At 46.6% G+C, this 18,075-nt stretch overlaps 1 pseudogene; it reads right to left on the reverse strand.

Annotated features, from left to right (window-relative positions):
- Nucleotides 1–13,500: 13,500 nt before the first annotated feature.
- On the reverse strand, nt 13,501–17,514 carry LOC146177540 (uncharacterized; annotated as a pseudogene).
- Between the last annotated feature and the right edge of the window lie 561 nt (nt 17,515–18,075).

Genomic DNA, 18,075 nt, shown 5'->3' on the forward strand with positions numbered 1-18,075 from the left:
TGGTAGCGGGTATTGCTCAATCTCACACACAGGATTTAGTGTGGCTTTAAAATCTCCGCAAAGGCGCACTGAGCCGTACTTCTTCAAGACGGGTACAAAGAGTGTGGCCCATTCCGAATATGGTACAGGCGATATCCCTGCTTCCGTAAGCCTATCCAACTGCTGTGAAACTTTCTCTTTGTACGCAAAAGGAACCTTTCTTGCCTTGAAAAACTTGGGGGTTGCTCCGCTCTTGAGATGAATCCGTGCTGGCGGGCCTTTCAAGAGTCCGGTGCTCTCGCTGAAAAGATCAGCATAGCTGTTCAGCATTTCCCAGGCAGGTTGATGGGCAGCTGGCGGAACCGTGCTGACCATGTTAGTCTGCGCCTTTACGTGCAGGAGAGTCATTCCGGTGTCCTCCAGTTTCTGCAATAAATCCCGGCCACAAAGACTGGGGCCTTTGCAGTTTAACACCACTAGACTGCATTCCACTGTAGTTGCTTGATAACGCACGTTCATGTTCATGACGGCCAGCACTGGTAGCTTTCCGAGATAGCACGATAACTTTATCGGCGATTTCGCGAGCGGAGGCCATTCATTGCGATGTTTGTCATAAATAGCTTTTAAAATGACGCAGACTGGGGATCCTGTATCAATGTCCACTTTTAGGTCAACGCCGTTCCATGTGAATGTTTTCTGAATGGGCGGCAGCGTCTGCGCCGCCGTACGGAGGGACCATATCTGCGATGTACTGCTATCACTGTCTTCCGATTCCTGCCGCTTCTGTGCTTCCATGGTACCAGTTCTGTTAACGCTGTCAGCCGCTGAGCACATCTTCGCTAGATGTCCGTATCGTCTGCATTTGAAACATTGCCGTCTGTTAAAGCGACACACTGCAGTCTTGTGGCCGTAGTTATCGCAGCACTGGCATTGCGTTCGTGGTTGCGTTCGTATCTCTGGTTGGCGCCGATGAGTTATCTTGGTCACGTTTGCATTCCGAGCCTCCCCGGTTGTGCCTCGCGAATCACGTTCGGTGTTTTCTGCAGCTAGTGCTAGAGCCTGTGCTTCCTTTAGCGACAGGTCTTTTATTGCCAGAAGCTGCTTTTGTAAACTCTGACGCCACACACGATGCGGTCTCTGATCATTCTGTCTAGCATAGACGAAAAATTGCAGTTCTGTGTTGCTTGTCGTATAGCGACAATAAATTCCTGCTCGGATTTTTCTTCTTTCTGATAGCGGTTGAAGAACTTGAAACTTTCTGCTATTTTGTTTGGTGTAGGATCATAGTAGCTGTTCATTCTTGTTTTTGCTGGCGCTACTTTACTGCATAAAACTTGAACGGTCTTTGTCCCAAGGGCGCCTACGAGTAAAGCCCTCTTCTTTGCATCAGCTGAGATTTCTTTGGCCTCAAAGTACGCTTCTACTTTCACCAGGTAAGCTTGCCACTTATCTTTTTCCTCATCGAAGTCCGGTAGCTTGTGACCCATGTCTGGCGCTGTCCTGGGCCCAATATCCTTGCTTCAGCCTCGTCGTCACTGTTGTGAAAGCGTGGTCAATGGGAACGCCGCTCCCGGGTGATGCATCAGACAGCGTAGCCAGGCCAAAGAACGCCGGTTTATTTTCGGATCAAGGGGTATTATATAGCCAGAGGGGTGAGGAAAAGAAGGCAAGAAAGAATGAAAAAATTGGTGCCGTTGCCGGTTCATAGATGGCGATAGCAAGATCCTTTTTGTTCAGCATTACATTATATTCAAAACTACAGATTGTCCTTAATCAATACGGAGGCAGTCGTGTGGAGCGACTCCAAACATACACGTACCCACACCTGATTCTGGCTAACCATATGTTCTTGGATGTAAGATCAGACGAGTGCGTACAATGCCGGTTGAGAGTGTCCCGTGACCATATACGATAATGTCTACATTCTCCTGGGAGGGCGCTAAACATCGAATCTAAAAGATCCTGGGAGACCTTGCTGCATAGTTCGGACCGTGAGCACCAGCTCCGAGTCATCTCGCTGGCTGAAAGGTCGCCGGGATGGAAGACCTACCGCCAGCATCTAAAGCGGTGCCTTCTGCCTCCCCGGCCGAGTGATTAGAGGGTCGAGGCAAGTGCCATTTCTATTGGACAATAGAAGTTGCTCCCTCCTCCTTCTCCTCTTGGTCTGCAACTGTGCCTACAAACGCAACCGGGTTTTGGGCCTAGACACGGATGGACAGTCGTGGGCCTATAAAGTATTTCGCCCTAAATGGGAGCTGCGCTTCGGCGCCCGGCGACAAAGTAACCGTGCCTCCGACAAAGATAGATGGGACCGCAGAAAAAAAAGTCTCTCCCGAAGAAGAGGCATCCCGCGTCCTCTGCTCGATAATGGATGTGATGCATTCGGCCCAATTCAAAATATCGTGCTGCTGAGCATGCGTCGAGATGTCAGCGAGTTGCAACAAAAGTTTCGAATTCCGAATCCGCGTTACCCAGCGAAGCTAGCGGGCTACTATATGCGTCAACATCGGGATGTCAGCGAGTTGCACAAGATTCGACTTCCGAAGCCTTGTTAGCGAGCGAAGCGTGTGTGCAACCAAATCTGTCGACCAAGCGCAAACAGCATCGCTGTGTCGTCGGTCTTACACAAGGATGTAATCTGCCCTAATTGTTTTAGAAAACGCTAAGACTGAGCAACCATATTCCATTGTGTTTCGAGCCAGAATATTCTAGCAGGAACCGGCGTAACAGGGAGACATTCTTCTCTACTGCTCGATGGCCATTCCTTTTGCAACTATGTGATAATGATACACGCATAGGCAAACTACTGCGAACGTGCACGGTGTGCAACACACACTTCTAGGAAAGGGATATTATTAAATTGTGTAGATATGCAATAGGATATCCGAAAGGTTCGCGCGGCGGCGCTGCTCCTCTAGCTATTACTCAGTTCAGTTCAGTTGTTCAGTCGTGTCCGACTCTTCGTGACCCCATGGACCATATATCACGCCACGCTTTCAGGTCTCTCACTATCTTCCTAACATCACATAACTTCATCTGCAGCGCTCCTCTATTTTTTAAAGGTCGTGACGGGTCTTGATCCAGCCGCTCTTCCCTGTGATTGGCTGGTTGGCAGCACGTGACCTCTTCGCCGCCAAGCTCGGCACGAAGAGTCCAGCAGTATTCGCTGCGCCGCTGAAATGCATGGACGTCTGCGCTTTCGAGCTTTATATTGACTGATTAGGTAAAACATTACTTCACACGCCTCTATTGCAGTTTTAGGAGTGTACATGCAGTACTTGATGTTTAAATGGACGCAATAATTACGTGTCTCAAATGAAAGTTTGCAGCGTACGCTTAACCTGCGACTATTCCGGGCTGCTGTGCCTTCGGGTGCCGGAACCGTGCGGAAGAAGGGAAAATTTTATTTTCCATTCCTCGCGATGGCGATGACGGCAACAGAAGGAAGCTATGGCTTCACAGGATCAGGCGGAAGCATTTTATGCCCACGGAAAACTCCTGATGGCGCGAAGTGAGTGATTTCCATGTGCTAAAACAGCCGTGCGCCTATCCAGGGTGGCCTTTGTTTGTGTATATATGCTACTATGTCAAGTATGGCATGACTATGTGGCCTTTCTTTATACTATGGATATGTAGTTTCGCCCCCTTATTTTCCGCGAATAGGTCAGGACTGCAACACAAAGCCTTTTTCACTGCGGCGCGATTTTTGCCCGTAATAAGCAGCCGGTATGTACGCTGAGCTTTGCATCATTAAAAAATAGGTTCCAGAGCTATATTTTAGAGCGGCCCTTTGATTTGGTTAACTTGGCCTGCGTGTGAAAGCAACCGTGCCGGTGCATCATTCAGTTTGTAGAGGACTGTCTACTTCAAGCTTGAAAACTCTGCTCGCGGTGCATGGAGCCATGTTCTACGGATGGGCAGTGCGTGTGTCTGACGCACTACGCATAAAACCAAATTGGTGCAGGCGTGGAGCGACCTAGAGCTGATGCTTCCCTTCGGCTGCCAGTTCGCTTTGATGCACCCATGTGACTGATGCACTCTCGCCCTGAAGTGTGCTGCCAAGCCGCCCACGTTTGCGAGCAAGGAATGGGTGACCCTTTATTAAAGACATGGAACGCGGCGCGGCTACTACATAAAACAGCTTTAACGTGTCAGCGTCGTTGTGTATTTTGAATGCGATGCAACACATATGCGACTGACGGCGGTTTGCTTTCGTGTACAAGCTGTTCCTTCACATGCACAAAGAGGTAAACACTGTGTTAAATCTGCCAAACAGGGTTAAAAGAATGCATGGCATTTGCAGCCTACACCACACGCACGTCTGAATATCGTACACACTTGTTCTCGGGTTGGGTTTAAAGTCTTGCTAGGAAAGGATCTTTTAGTATTAACATTTTTCTCTACACTTTGTCATGTTCTGCTGCAGGCCTCTGTGCAAGATTATTACGGCATTTTTGTTTTAAAATTCCACATCGTATTTTCATTGCAGGACCACTTCACTACTGATGACTTTGAGCCGATGATTCTACAAAACACTGGCCACAAAAAATTAAAACCCTATGTCACACCAAGTGTCCTCTCATCGGCCAAGACAGAAAGAAAGAAAGGAAGCCGCCCCACAAGCGAATGAAAAAGGATTCACCTGGTATGCTTATAATTATATGACTTTTCTTTAAAATGTACCTTATCTAAAGTTGCATGCAAGACTCAAAAATGGAGCTTCGTTTTAGACGTGGTCATTAGGCGATTACAAGAACAGATGACACCTACGGGCTATAGCGCACAAATATTGCAGTGTGTTGCTTGCCCGCCGTCGTCAGTGCTCTTTTTTTAGTTTGCTGGGAGATCGTAGCATATTGTTTTCAGTCATGTCTGCTGTCATGTATTTTACTGTGCCAGTTGAAATATATGCATACAAGAATCTAGTGGCTATATTGTTTGCAGGTAAGTGAATGGGCGCATAGGTAACTCTACGTTCATTCAGACTATATTCAATAATTTTGGTCTCTCTCTTGTGCGGCATTCTACTGAGTGACAGATAATGGAGGTAGATTTATGTTTCTCGGGTTGCATATCCCAACTGTGTTACCTGATCATAACTGTTTTTTGTGCACAGCTTTGCCTACCATGCAGCCAGCTGCAGAAATTGAAAACGAGGCAGCAATGACAATGGAGTTTTATGGCTTCACCAGCCATACATGTTCTGTTTGTTGAGAGCTCATAAATGATTTTTGTTTCAGTTCACGTCTCCTGTTATGACATTTTATTGCACAATTTTATATATACGCATACAAGAATGTAATGCCAATATTGACTGCTCGCGGACACCTGCCAAGGTTGAAATGATGTCAATTGCCGCAAAAGTATTTTTTTTTTCATTAATATCTATGATGCTAAATCCCAAGTGTTTTTCTACTCTCTGATTGAATTATTACACTATTTAAGTATCTCCCGCAGATTTGGCAGTCCACACTCAACACTAGCCAATCTCCTTTCGTGGGTTTGTGCAGTTTATTAGAGTAGAAAAGAAACGAACGCAGCCTCAAAGAGGCGGAAAAGATTTTATTCACACCCTCCATGTAGCCAATCTATAAAGACGGAAAGGTTATCTATCTTCGAGGTAGTCCGTCCTTGCCATCTGAAGCGGCCACCCACTAATAATCGCTACAGTACTACCTAAAAAGCGAACACCGTGGAAGAAGCTGCCATTTTAGCTGCAACTTTCAAGCGCCAAGCCTATTATCGGGCCGTGCACGGCTCATATTAATCTGGTCAACCAAAAATTGAGCCAAGCTAGGTTGCCTAGACTGTCCCGCTGCGGGGGATTTATATTGTCACTAGTACTGCCGATCAGCGGCAGCCGGTTGCAGGCAAGCGAATTTGCCGACTTGGCTAGCTTCCGGCTAGTTTTGGAGCATGCATGGCTCACAGGTTACCTATATACAACCTAGCTACGACCCGAGTTAGCCAAGCGTGGTGCCAGCTAGACAGTGGTTTACCCCTTTCTGGACCGCAGTCTATTCATTCATGGCAACTGGTCTAACCGTGAATCGTCCGCAGTTCGAATGTGCATGGAAATTGCTGTTGTGGGAACATTTTTAGACGCGCAGGTTTTGCTTGAAGCGGAGTCTGATTTTAACTTTGTAGAATCGCTTTTGTATAAGTGACGAACTTCTTCTGGTAGGTGGAAAGCGATCCATGCGTAAGGAGCTTCATTTAAAAGGCTGCCCTCCAAGAAAGGCAGGTTCAAAAAAGCAGTTTTGTTTACTAGTTTTCTCCACTATTAATTAAAAGATGCCAAGCAATTTTGTAATACAACGAGTAGCACACACCTTCAAGGTTGTGGGGTTTATGACCATTTATACCTACTTAAAGCTTTTAGACTGGGGTGAAGATTCCACTTTTTCTTTTTGCTCCTTATGCTCGTCAACCCAATAGAGCGTTGCGACGAGCCATCCATTGTCTGAGGTCGTCACGACCTTTATGGACAACTTCTTCAAGGGCACGCTCTCCCTCTTCGCAGTTGTTAGAAAATGCACTAAAAACCTAACTTGTTTTCAGTGTGCATTCAATTATTATTTTCCAGATATTTAGAGTGAGCCTGTAAAAGGCTTTTACTCAGACCATTACAACGCCGATCGTCAGTGTGATCAGTGCGGAGGTGCTGTAGTCATCAAAAAAGCCTGAATTCGATTGAAATATCGTGTATATCACATTACACAAATAACGGGGGTCCTAGCTGACTTGATCCTAAGCAAAAAATATCACTTCATGGACAGCCAAAGCAAACCAGATGTATATTGGAGGAGCTAATAAATGCATTATTTTATTATCTAATCGAACTTATATATCAAAATTACTAAATATTAAATTAAGAAAGAGCCCTTTGATGATTTTATGGTCCCGAAACTCCGGCCAAAGTTTCATATAGGGACAGCGCGTGCCGCTTGTGGCGCAGCTGTTGTAGAGCGGGCACGAAATGGTCGCGCGAGCTCTGTATACGCAGAGTTGTTTTCCAGCCAACAGGCTGCCGTTCTCTTGGTGTTCGCGCTTTTGGGCGTTGGTATTTGGGCTTTTCATGGACGCTACTTTGCTGATTACCTGAAAGCTTGTCTACAGCAAGAAGATATGTGCGATTGACAGCGGCCGCTAATAAATTCTGCTAGCTGCCGTTTTGAGACGAAACGCGCCTGTATTTCCTCGTTGCTTGTGAAACTGATTTGGGTACATGAGTCGTATTTGACTTTCTCACATTTGTTTTACCGCTGCTTATCTGCAATGTCGCTCCAGACGATTCAGCATCGTGGTCAGTAACGTGTTTTTATGGGCCTGGGTTGCGGCGGTTTGGGCCATCCTTGCTTTCGTACGTTACTGCTACCGCATCCTTACGCCAGCACTTACTTTGCAACAAACACTGCATTCTCACTGTTACGGAAATAAGAAGTCGTGGCAGCATCTGAAGACCGGAGGGCGCGCTACAGAAGCGATCACATGAAGAAAGCACCCGCACTTTTAAAAGCGCCTTTTAAAAGTGCTTTGTTTTTTTTTTGCTAATATTTGCAGAGTTGGCAAAGTCAGACGCTAAGGCTGGCTGCATGAGCCATATATATATATATATATATATATATATATATATTGTGAGCCTTCCACGGATCTTCTTTCATTTGTACATACCATAATCTTCTTCTTTCTTTTGTACATACCATCGTCATCGTCCCGCGGCGCCGGCTCCAGCATGCGCCTGGGTTCTCCATCAGATTAAAACGCTGACACGGCGTAACTTGCCTTGCCGTCACGACTTTGGCGTCTCGACCTGGCCTTCTCTCACACGTGGTGGAGGTGAAATTTGATCCCCTTACTGCCTTTTGCCCTGCCTTTCGCTGGAGCTACGTTCCGGTCGCCGTTTGGCAACAACCACCATCGTTATATCAACCGAGAGCAGTCCCGACCCGGCCGGACCCTCTACCTCGGCTACACCGCCGCCTCCCACTGTGCCCACTGTGTCCACACGACAACGCGACCCGCCGCTGTTCGCCGGTCGTCGCGACGAGGACGTGGATGACTGGCTTGACACTTATGAACGCTGCAGTGCCTACAACCGGTGGGATGACGCTTTAAAACTCCTCAACGTTTCCTTCTACATGATTGAGGTCGCCAGGAATTGGTTCATCAACCGCGAGCCCCACACCACTAACTGGCCCACCTTCAAACAGCACTTCCGCCAATACTTCGCCGACCCCGCAGTTCGGACTGAGATCGCGAGGAACAAGCTCGCTTCCCGTCGTCAAGGTCCCGACGAGTCGTATGCCTCTTACATAGAGGCCATACTTGCACTTTGCCGGCGTATTAGCCCCACCATGCCTGAACCTGAACGCGTGCACCATGTCATGAAAGGAATCAATTCTGTGGCTTATAACACCCTACTCGCCCAGAATCCATCAAGTGTTGATTCCATTATTACGACCTGTCAACGACTCGAACAGCTGCAGTCCTCCCGATTGCAGCCAGACTTCTCTCTACTGGCCCCCCCCCCCCCCCCCCTCTACTGACTTCGATCTACGAACCCTAATTCGAGCGATAATCCGCGAAGAGCTCCAAGCCTTGAGCCCTTTCTGTCGGCACGGGTGTGATCACTCTTCTTCTAATGACGCCAGCCTCCGCACCATCATTAAAGAAGAATTGGCAACTATTACCCACCCTGTCGCACCTGACCCTCCTGCACCTCGTACAGCGCCGACTTATGCTCACGTTGCTGCATCCCCTCCTCTTTTTGGTCCCCCCCCCCCCCACGACAAGCACCACCCTACAACCACATCAATGCCGTGACGACGGCTCAGCCTACGCCGCCCTATTACGCACCTTGGCGCCCTTCTCGCCCAGTGTGCTACTACTGTGGAATCAGAGGACATATTTCCCGCTTCTGTCGTCGACGCATTCAGAACGAGCGGCGTGGTTACGACGCCTTCGAAAATGACGTACCCGCATATTATCAGCGACGATCTATTCACAGCTCACCTCGTCGATCCTCTCCACCACCGGTATCCTCGTCTGAACCAAGTGGCGCCCATGTTTCCCGACGCCGGTCCGTTTCCTCATACCGCCGCTCTGTTTCTCCACTTCGACCAGCAACAACTGTTCCTCTCCGTCATTCGGAAAACTAAGCGATGCAGTTTCCGGAGGTGAAACTGCACTCTGCGAACTTACCAAAAGTCCTCCTCATCTCCCGTACAATATGATTTCCGTTTTAGCTGAAGGATTACCGGTCGAAGCTTTGATTGACACAGGGGCTGCAATTTCTGTTATTCGCGCTGATTTATGCCACCGTTTGCGGAAAGTAACGACACCATATGATGGACCTGAACTTCGTGGAGCAAATGACGTACCTCTACATCCTTCAGCAAAGTGTACAGTTCGAATTGTTATAGACGGCGTCCGCCACCATGTGCAATTTGCTGCGCTTTCACCGTGTGCGCATCAGATGATTTTTGGTTGGGATTTTTTGTGGACCGCGTCAGCGTTAATTTCTTGTGGCGACCGTGTCATTCATATGACAGACAGTTATTTTTCATCTGACATATCTGAAGGACGTCATTCTCTCATTGCAGCAGTTGACACAGTATTGCCTCCACAGTGCGAAAAACTTGTTACCGTTGTTTCGGAACACATCACTGACGGGGATGTACTTATCGCACCATCTCATCGTCATCTTGCACGTGGAATCGCCTTCCCATCAAGTCTTGCATGATTCCGCAGCGGCTCAGCGATAGTAGCTGCCACGAACACATCCCGTGAATCCATCGTCCTGACTGAAGGAACTTCCCTGCCATGCATAGTGGATGCTCACCCTAAGTCCATTATGGTGCTCACCGCCCCGCTACCTCATCAACGTGATTCATCGCACGTCTCTCTTCCGATGCTGTCGAAGACAATCAGTCCGGACCTCACGCCGCACCATCCCAAAGAATTGCTGAAATTGCTTCAAGCCCATCAAGCCATTTTCGATGCCACTTCCCCTCCACTGGGACGGACTAGTGTTGCACACCACCGCATCATTACTGACGGTAACCCGATCGTACGTCGACGACCTTATCGGGTTTCTCTCTCGGAACGAAAAGTAATCGAAGAAAATGTGAATGACATGCTCCGTCGCGATATTATTCGTCCATCAACAAGCCCATGGTCTTCCCCAGTAGTTTTAGTTAAAAAAAAAAGGACGGATCGGTACGATTTTGTGTTGATTATCGCGCACTAAACAAAATTACCCGTAAAGATGTCTACCCGATGCCGCGAATAGATGACGCCCTTGACACTCTCCAAGGCGCCGAATATTTCTCGACCTTGGATCTCCGCTCAGGTTATTGGCAAATACCAATGCATGAGGGCGACAAGGAGAAAACCGCTTTCGCAACTCCCGATAGACTTTACGAGTTTAATGTTATGCCCTTTGGCCTGTGTAACGCACCAGCGACATTTGAAAGAATGATTGATACGGTACTTCGTGGCCTAAAATGGAGAACCTGCTTATGTTACTTGGACGACATTGTTATCTTTTCGGCAAGTTTTAACGACCATCTCAAGCGCCTGAATGAAGTCCTGACGTGCCTTTCGTCAGCGGGCCTTCAGCTCAACACCAAGAAGTGCCACTTTGCACAAAACGAAATTAAAATATTAGGACATCTGGTCAGCAGTGACGGCATTCGTCCAGACCCAGATAAAATCAGCGCGGTCTTGAACTTTCCTCGTCCGCAACGGACTGCAGATTTGCGCAGTTTCCTCGGCCTGGCGTCATATTTCCGGCGTTTCATAAGGCATTTTGCAACTATTGCTGCGCCACTTCATGAACTACTTAAAGCGCGCAGCTCTTTCGTGTGGACTGAACAGTGCAACACTGCTTTTACCGACCTAAAGCACGCCCTCACATCAGATCCCGTCCTTGGCCACTTCAGCGACAACGCTCCTACCATCCTGCACACTGATGCCAGTGGTCACGGTCTTGGCGCTGTCCTTCTGCAGCGTGATGCAACATCGCGTGAGAAAGTGATTGCCTTTGCCAGTCGGACCTTGACTCCAGCTGAGAAAAACTACACCATTACCGAGCTGGAATGTCTTGCCGTCGTCTGGGCTGTTCAAAAGTTTCGCCCCTACCTCTATGGTCGGCACTTCACCGTTGTGACCGATCACCATGCTCTTTGCTGGTTGTCTTCACTGAAAAATTTAACAGGCCGACTTGGCCGCTGGATTCTACGCCTGCAAGAATATAATTTCGACGTCGTTTATAAATCGGGTCGCCAAAACCAAGACGCCGACGCTCTTTCTCGCTGCCCACTTACGGAATCAGCCTGCTGTTTTTCTTCGCAACGAATTTCAACCTCTGACCACAGCCGACCATCTCTTCCCCCGACGCATATCACAACAGTTTCTTTTGACGATTCTGAGCATAAACACGCACTCCGCTCGCAGCAATTAGCTGATGCCTACTGTCGGCCCATCATCGACCGCCTTAACGGCGCTTCGAACCCGCCCAATGCTAGGCTTCGCCGACAGCTTCGCAATTTCAAACTCGAAGATGGCATACTACGCCGCTACGTGTATTGCCCTGATGGAACTCGTTTGCTCCCTGTCGTGCCGCGTGCGCTTCGCCCACGTATACTGGCGGCTTTCCACGATGACGCTACTGCAGGTCACCTTGGTTTTGACAAAACATATGACCGCGTGAAAAGACGATTCTTTTGGCCTGGCCTATCTTCTACCGTAGCTAAATACGTCGCTTCCTGCCATCTGTGCCAACGTCGCAAGCGGCCTACTTCTTCGCCCGCTGGCCTCTTACAGCCTCTCCCATGTCCCGCCACGCCATTTCGACGTAGTCGGCATCGAATTATATTGTCCCCTACCTCTCTCCGATGGGGGTAACCATTGGATTATAACAGCCGTTGACCACCTTACACGCTACGCTGAAACAGCCCCTGTACCGACTGGTTCTGCCGAAGAGGTAGCTAATTTTTTTTTGCGATCAATTGTCCTGCGTCATGGCGCTCCTCGGGTGCTTCTAAGTGACCGCGGGACGGCCTTCTTATCGACAGTCGTTGCCGAAGTTCTTCATGTGTCATCCACTCTTCATAAGACAACCTCAAGCTACCATCCCCAGACTAACGGTCTTACTGAGCGATTTCATCGCACTCTATCCGATATGATATCCATGTACATCACACCGGATCACCGAAATTGGGACACTATTCTACCATTCGTCACATTCGCCTACAGTACAGCAGTACAGCGGACTACCGGTTACTCTCCGTTTTTCCTCGTTTTTGGCCGTCCTCCCACTACAATGCTCGACACTTTCTTCTTCTCTACGCCCGACTACTCGTCATCAGTACCAGCCCAGTTCTTATCCCGAGTGGCCAGATGCCGTCATATTGCCCGCCTCAACACAGAAGCGCGCGAGGAAGACCGCAAGAGTCGCTACGATTCTACGCATCGTGCGGTCTCTTTTCGTCCCGGTGACGAAGTCCTGCTTTACACACCACTGCGCGCCCCGGGCCTTAGTGATAAATTTCAGCGTCGCTATCTTGGTCCCTACAAGATCATAAACCAAACTTCCCCCGTGAACTACCAAGTCACACCTGTTGATTCCCCAGCCGATCGACGCCACCGTGGAACTGAAATTGTTCATGTCTCCCGCTTGAAGCCGTTTGTGCGCCGCGGTGCATCGGTTGGTTAGGAGCGGCCAGGCTGGCCGCTTCCGACCCCCCGGGATGATTGTATGAGCCTTCCACGGATCTTCTTTCATTTGTAGATACCATAATCTTCTTTCTTTTGTACATACCATCGTCATCGTCCCGCGGCGCCGGCTCCAGCACGCGCCTGGGTTCTCCATCAGATTAAAACGCTGACACGGCGTACCTTGCCTTGCCGTCACGACTTTGGCGTCTCGACCTGGCCTTCTCTCACAATATATATATATATATATATAATTTACTTTATCACGCTGCAACGACGACGAAGACGTGGGCGGTGCCATAAGCGCAGGACACTGTAGAAGACGACGCTGGCAAAAGCTATAGACACAAGCAAGAGTTACCATGTATACAATGCAACATCGAGTTACAGGTGTGCATGATTCTTAAAATATAACTGATAATACGGTGAATATAAAATATACTGAGAAAAACACACCTTCTACTCATTATGTGGCAACATGTTCATAGCAAATGAAAACGAAAATATATTTGACACTAAGGAACAACATGCAATAACAAATGCCAATGGTTCCTACAAAAAAGTCTAAATAAGATGCCATACAAATTTCTGAAGAACACACAATTTATTATGCATACATAAGCCATCAAATAACAAATGCGGATGTAATCATACACAAATAATATGAAGATGTGCAAGATTCGCATCAGCAAATGCAGAACACACATGGTCCTCAGACACATCAATCATGCTTTCAGGACAGAAAACAAAATTAAGCTGGCAGCGACGCTCGCATGTTCAAGACTCTTAGAGGGGCACCTACTACGTAGGCTTCCTGCCACGGCCTGCTGGCCATGCAGACCTTTTTGTTGCCCGGACCTGTTTGTTGTATTCCCGTGTAAAAACGTGCAATCTTACCTCAAGAAAAAGTGCACCACCTCTGCTGTGGTGCTCACGTAATGTGATGCGCATCCAACACCAGCCGAGACAGTGCGGTTGGCCATGAGCACTTTCTCAATAATGCATTTATTCACATCCGTACATGCAACCACGTTGACAGTCAATTCCTCTACATGGCTGTCGACAACTTTCAAGAGGCCGAGCAACCGGTTTGATGGCACCTGGAGGATGTCTCTTGAGTTGGCGAGTATCAAAGCGCTTGGCTCCCGCTTGAAGATCTTCATTGTTTGTACATAACTGCAGCAAGCCATGGTTGAAAACGTCTTAACTATGTAACCAGTAAGACAGTCAAGGATGCAATCTTTTATGCTAATCCACCGCCGAGTTTAGCAGCATGCTCCGTGAAGTCATCAGGCTCGACGAAAGTGTCATCAAGGAGCACTGTCAAGGTGTCAATCTGAAATGTAACAATTTTTTTCTTCAGGAAACCTAAAAGCAAAACATTAAAACCAAGCAAACAACAGGCGAACATCCATGACAGGCTGTTTAATGCCATATTATTTCTATAAAACGTTTCTGGAGCATGCAAAGCTGAAGCTAACCTCACTAAGAAGCGATTAGATTTGAGCTGTGGCCCACGTTTCTATCTCGCAGCGAACTGTAAAGAGGGTACTCGAAGAGGCCTTGGCTTCTCGAAGAGGTCTTGGGGCTTGAGGAGCAATTTTGGCCCGTCTGCATCAACTGAAGCCCGCTTTGGTGGCCGCACCAGGTTGTTCAACCGACAACATCCGATATATAAACAGAAAATGCTGCACGGTTGGCTGCCCTCCATCTCCAGTAACATGGCGCACTATAACGAAGAACCTCTGAAAGAAAACCAAAACTCTCAGTGGGAGAAGAAGTGCTAGGAACAACACTTACCTTTATAGAATCGTGGCCAAATTTTCCAATCAGTACATAGCGGAATCTGATTTGAGCAGACTTTCAATAAGTGCAACTATACTGTGGAGGGTAATCGTGAGGGCTGCACATGTTGGCTTGGTCATAAATTGTATTGTATTGTATTGGGTTTAGTGGCGTATAAGCGGCTCAGGCTATCATGCATCAGGCACAAGGTTGTATCCTGAGTTTAGTGGAGTACATGTATTTATTCTACAGTTTCTTTAAAACATTTGCTTCCTTTAGAAAGCTAAAAACTCATGACAGATCAACAAGATCATTTTCACTTAAAATAAATGCTGGTGGAACGGAATGTGCTCATTGAAAAATCAAGTAAAATACTTTTTCCTTTTTGTTTCGAGTCCTGTACATGAAAATAAAACATGGTTTATGGTGATTTCCTGTCCACATTCTTGACACAATGGTTTGTTTTCTTTTCTCAACACAAAATTATGCGTCAAGTGTGTATGGCCAATGCGGAGTCGGCATAAAATTACTTCTATGAAACGTTCTTGATTATAACATGATTTCCATTCTCCCAAAATAGGCTTCACCAATTGCAGTTTGTTATTTACCTAGCTACACCATGACGACTGCCATTTCTCCTTTAGTTTACAGCGCACCAGCGCCATGCAGTCTCTGTATGGAATAGTTATGTTCTTGATCTGTTTATCATGGGCTTGAGCAGCGCAAACCTCTGCTCTCTCATTGCCTCCAATGCCGACGTGACTCAGGACCCCAAAAAATGTTATGTCCTTGATCAGAGGCTGCTGATATATTATGTATGATGTCTCCAAGTAGTGGAGCAGCTGCGTTTTTGTGGTGAAGGGCTGTGAAGACACTTAGAGAGTCTGTGTAAATAATACTGTTTTGTGATGTTTCCATTGGCTATTTTTCTTACTGCCATAGCAAGTGCATAACAATCAGCGGTAAAAATGCTCGTACACTGATGTTGTCTTACTATTTTTTCCAATTTTCCTTGCACTACTGCACTTCCAACATGCTTGATCGTCTTGGAATCATCTGTATAAAGCTGCGCAGTTTGAGTACTTTTCTTTAAGAGCTAAGAATTCTTGCAAAATATGTTCATGTGGTGTTTTCTGTTTACAAAACTGAGTGAATGTGAAATAACAAACAATGGGGAGGGGGGGGGGGGCTGTACCATGTCGGTAGTGGATCGTGCCTTGATTCAATATCAGGGAGGGAATTTAGTATTCCCAGCTCTTGGCATTTATCCTCGAACCGGAGTAGCAAGGGTCTGACTAACTCCGGTCTATTGTTGAATAACATTCTGGAGCGGCACTTTGTAACAAGAGGGTACCATATATGTTTCGGTAATGAGCGTATTTTGAGGAGATATGAAAATGTAAGCATGATTCTTCTGTATTCGAGGGAGGGTTCATTTGTTTCAACATAGACTGTTTATGCACCAAATGCGAGACGCAAACCCAGGTTGTGCACAGGGTCCAGTCGTTTCAGGTATGACGCTCTTGCAGACCCGTACACTACACAACCGTAATCCAAACAAGAATTACAACAGAATGATAAATGCTCAAAAGGCATGTTCTATCGGAGCCCGAGTGTTTTCTTGAAATGACCTTGAGTATATTTAGAGATTTGGTAGCTTTCTTTTTAAGAGTATTGATGTGAGACAAAATGTGAGTTTTCTATCAAAAGTTATCCCCAGAAATTTGTGCTCATTTTTAACTGCTAATTCGGTCTCGTTCAGGTGCACAGTGGCGTCAGTTTGTATTCCACGTCTGAGTGAAAACATAACTGCCACTGTTTTCTGTGGAGAAAACTGAAATCCATGTTTGTCTGCCCATGTCAATAGCTTAATAATTGTTAGCTGTACTTGCCTCTCACTTGTTGCTACGTTTGAGGAGGTGCAAGTCCGAGTACATAATAGATTTTGGTATTACTTTGGAAATGGAAGTCATTTTAACTATAAAGAGCGTTGTGCTTAAAATAAATCCCTGCGGAACACTATTTTCTTGGGTAAAGGTTTTTGACAGTGCAGTACCTAGACGCACCTTAAATGTGCGTTTGGATAGAAAATCATTCAGAACTTTCAGCATTCGGTCACGGATCCCTAAGTCTACTGGTCACGTAGAATCCCGAACCTCCAGGTTGTGTCGTACGCTTTGTCTAGGTCAAAGAAAATGGCGAGGCAGTGTTGCTTGTGTATAAAAGCCTTCCTGACTATTTCCGAGGCGAACCAGATGGTCTGTTGTTTGGTTTTCTAAAACCACATTGGTTAATGGCTTAAAGTTCACGGGATTCAATAGAAAACATTATTCTGATGTTGAGAAAGCTTTCAAAAGATTTGGCTAGGCAGCTGGTGAGGGCAACGGGCCTATAACTGCTTGGGGATGTCGGTGGTTTTCCTGGCGTTAGGAATTATACAATTATCGCCTTCGTTATTCCGCCAATACATATTTTGTTAAATATTTTCAAATGTGCTTCTTTTGAACATTCGGATAAATTAGCGAGCATTTTAAAATGTAATCGGTAAGGACCGAGTGCAGTTTGTTTACCAGCACATAAAACACTTTTTAATTCCTGAATGCCTCGGTGAAAAATCAGGCCTGCCTGGGCATGGGAAGTGCTTGGACGTATATGTTCCACTCATCAAGCCAGGCAATGATTTCCTTCAACGTCTGAAATGCAATCATAATCCAACCTCAGATAGCAGGTGACTAGTTATTATGAAAGAGGTATAATGCTCACAGCAATATGGTCTGCTTCGTCATACTGCACATGTTCTGGCCTGCGAGAATTCAGAGTGTCGGACTACTTGTTCATCTTTCTCGTAAAGTTTGATGTAGCAGCTGACTGATGGAGCTCTTTACATTCCTCCTGCTTGCTGTAAAACTCCATCGCCGCTGCAGTGCTTTCTCTAAAAAGCTGTGCAATGAATAAAATATATTGAGATACATCTTCAGCAAATAAGTTTCAAGATGCATTTTCAATATAATAAGCATTACCATGCAGGATTCCTTGTCTGGTTAAGAAGCTACCTGAACAACCTGATCGACATACCTGAACAACTTTGATCACTTTGTTCTTTTCAAACGCGTCATCTAAAACTGTGTCATTGGAATAGAGAAACATCCCGTACAAGAGTGGCGCCACAGAGTTCAGGATATAGATGCCACTTCCGTGCATATATGAATTGTCTTCAACCAGTAACAATCATCGCGCTCGGATAAAGCTCTAAAAAGAGATAAAAAACTTTCAGCAGCCATGCCAGTGGCATTTTAAAAGGCTACAACTTCATTTTTGTTTTCAATACATTCGAGAACAGAAGTAAACAGCTCTTGGTGGGGGATAGAATAGAATACCTCTTCCACATCTATCGAGAATATGCTGCCAACCTGTATTGCTCTCCACAAAACGTATTACATCACGTGAGGTCCTGGTTTCAAATGGATCTTTAACACACGGCGTATTCAGGTTCTTCAAGAGATACTTGCTAAGCATTAATTGTCAGGTGTCTCGTTCACTTACAATACTGCGGAAAGATACTTTCAATTTAGGGGCTTTAGCCGTGAAAAA

The sequence above is a fragment of the Amblyomma maculatum genome, chromosome 10, assembly GCF_055883805.1.
Source record: "Amblyomma maculatum isolate TAMU_Amacu chromosome 10, ASM5588380v1, whole genome shotgun sequence".
NCBI lineage: Eukaryota > Metazoa > Arthropoda > Arachnida > Ixodida > Ixodidae > Amblyomma > Amblyomma maculatum.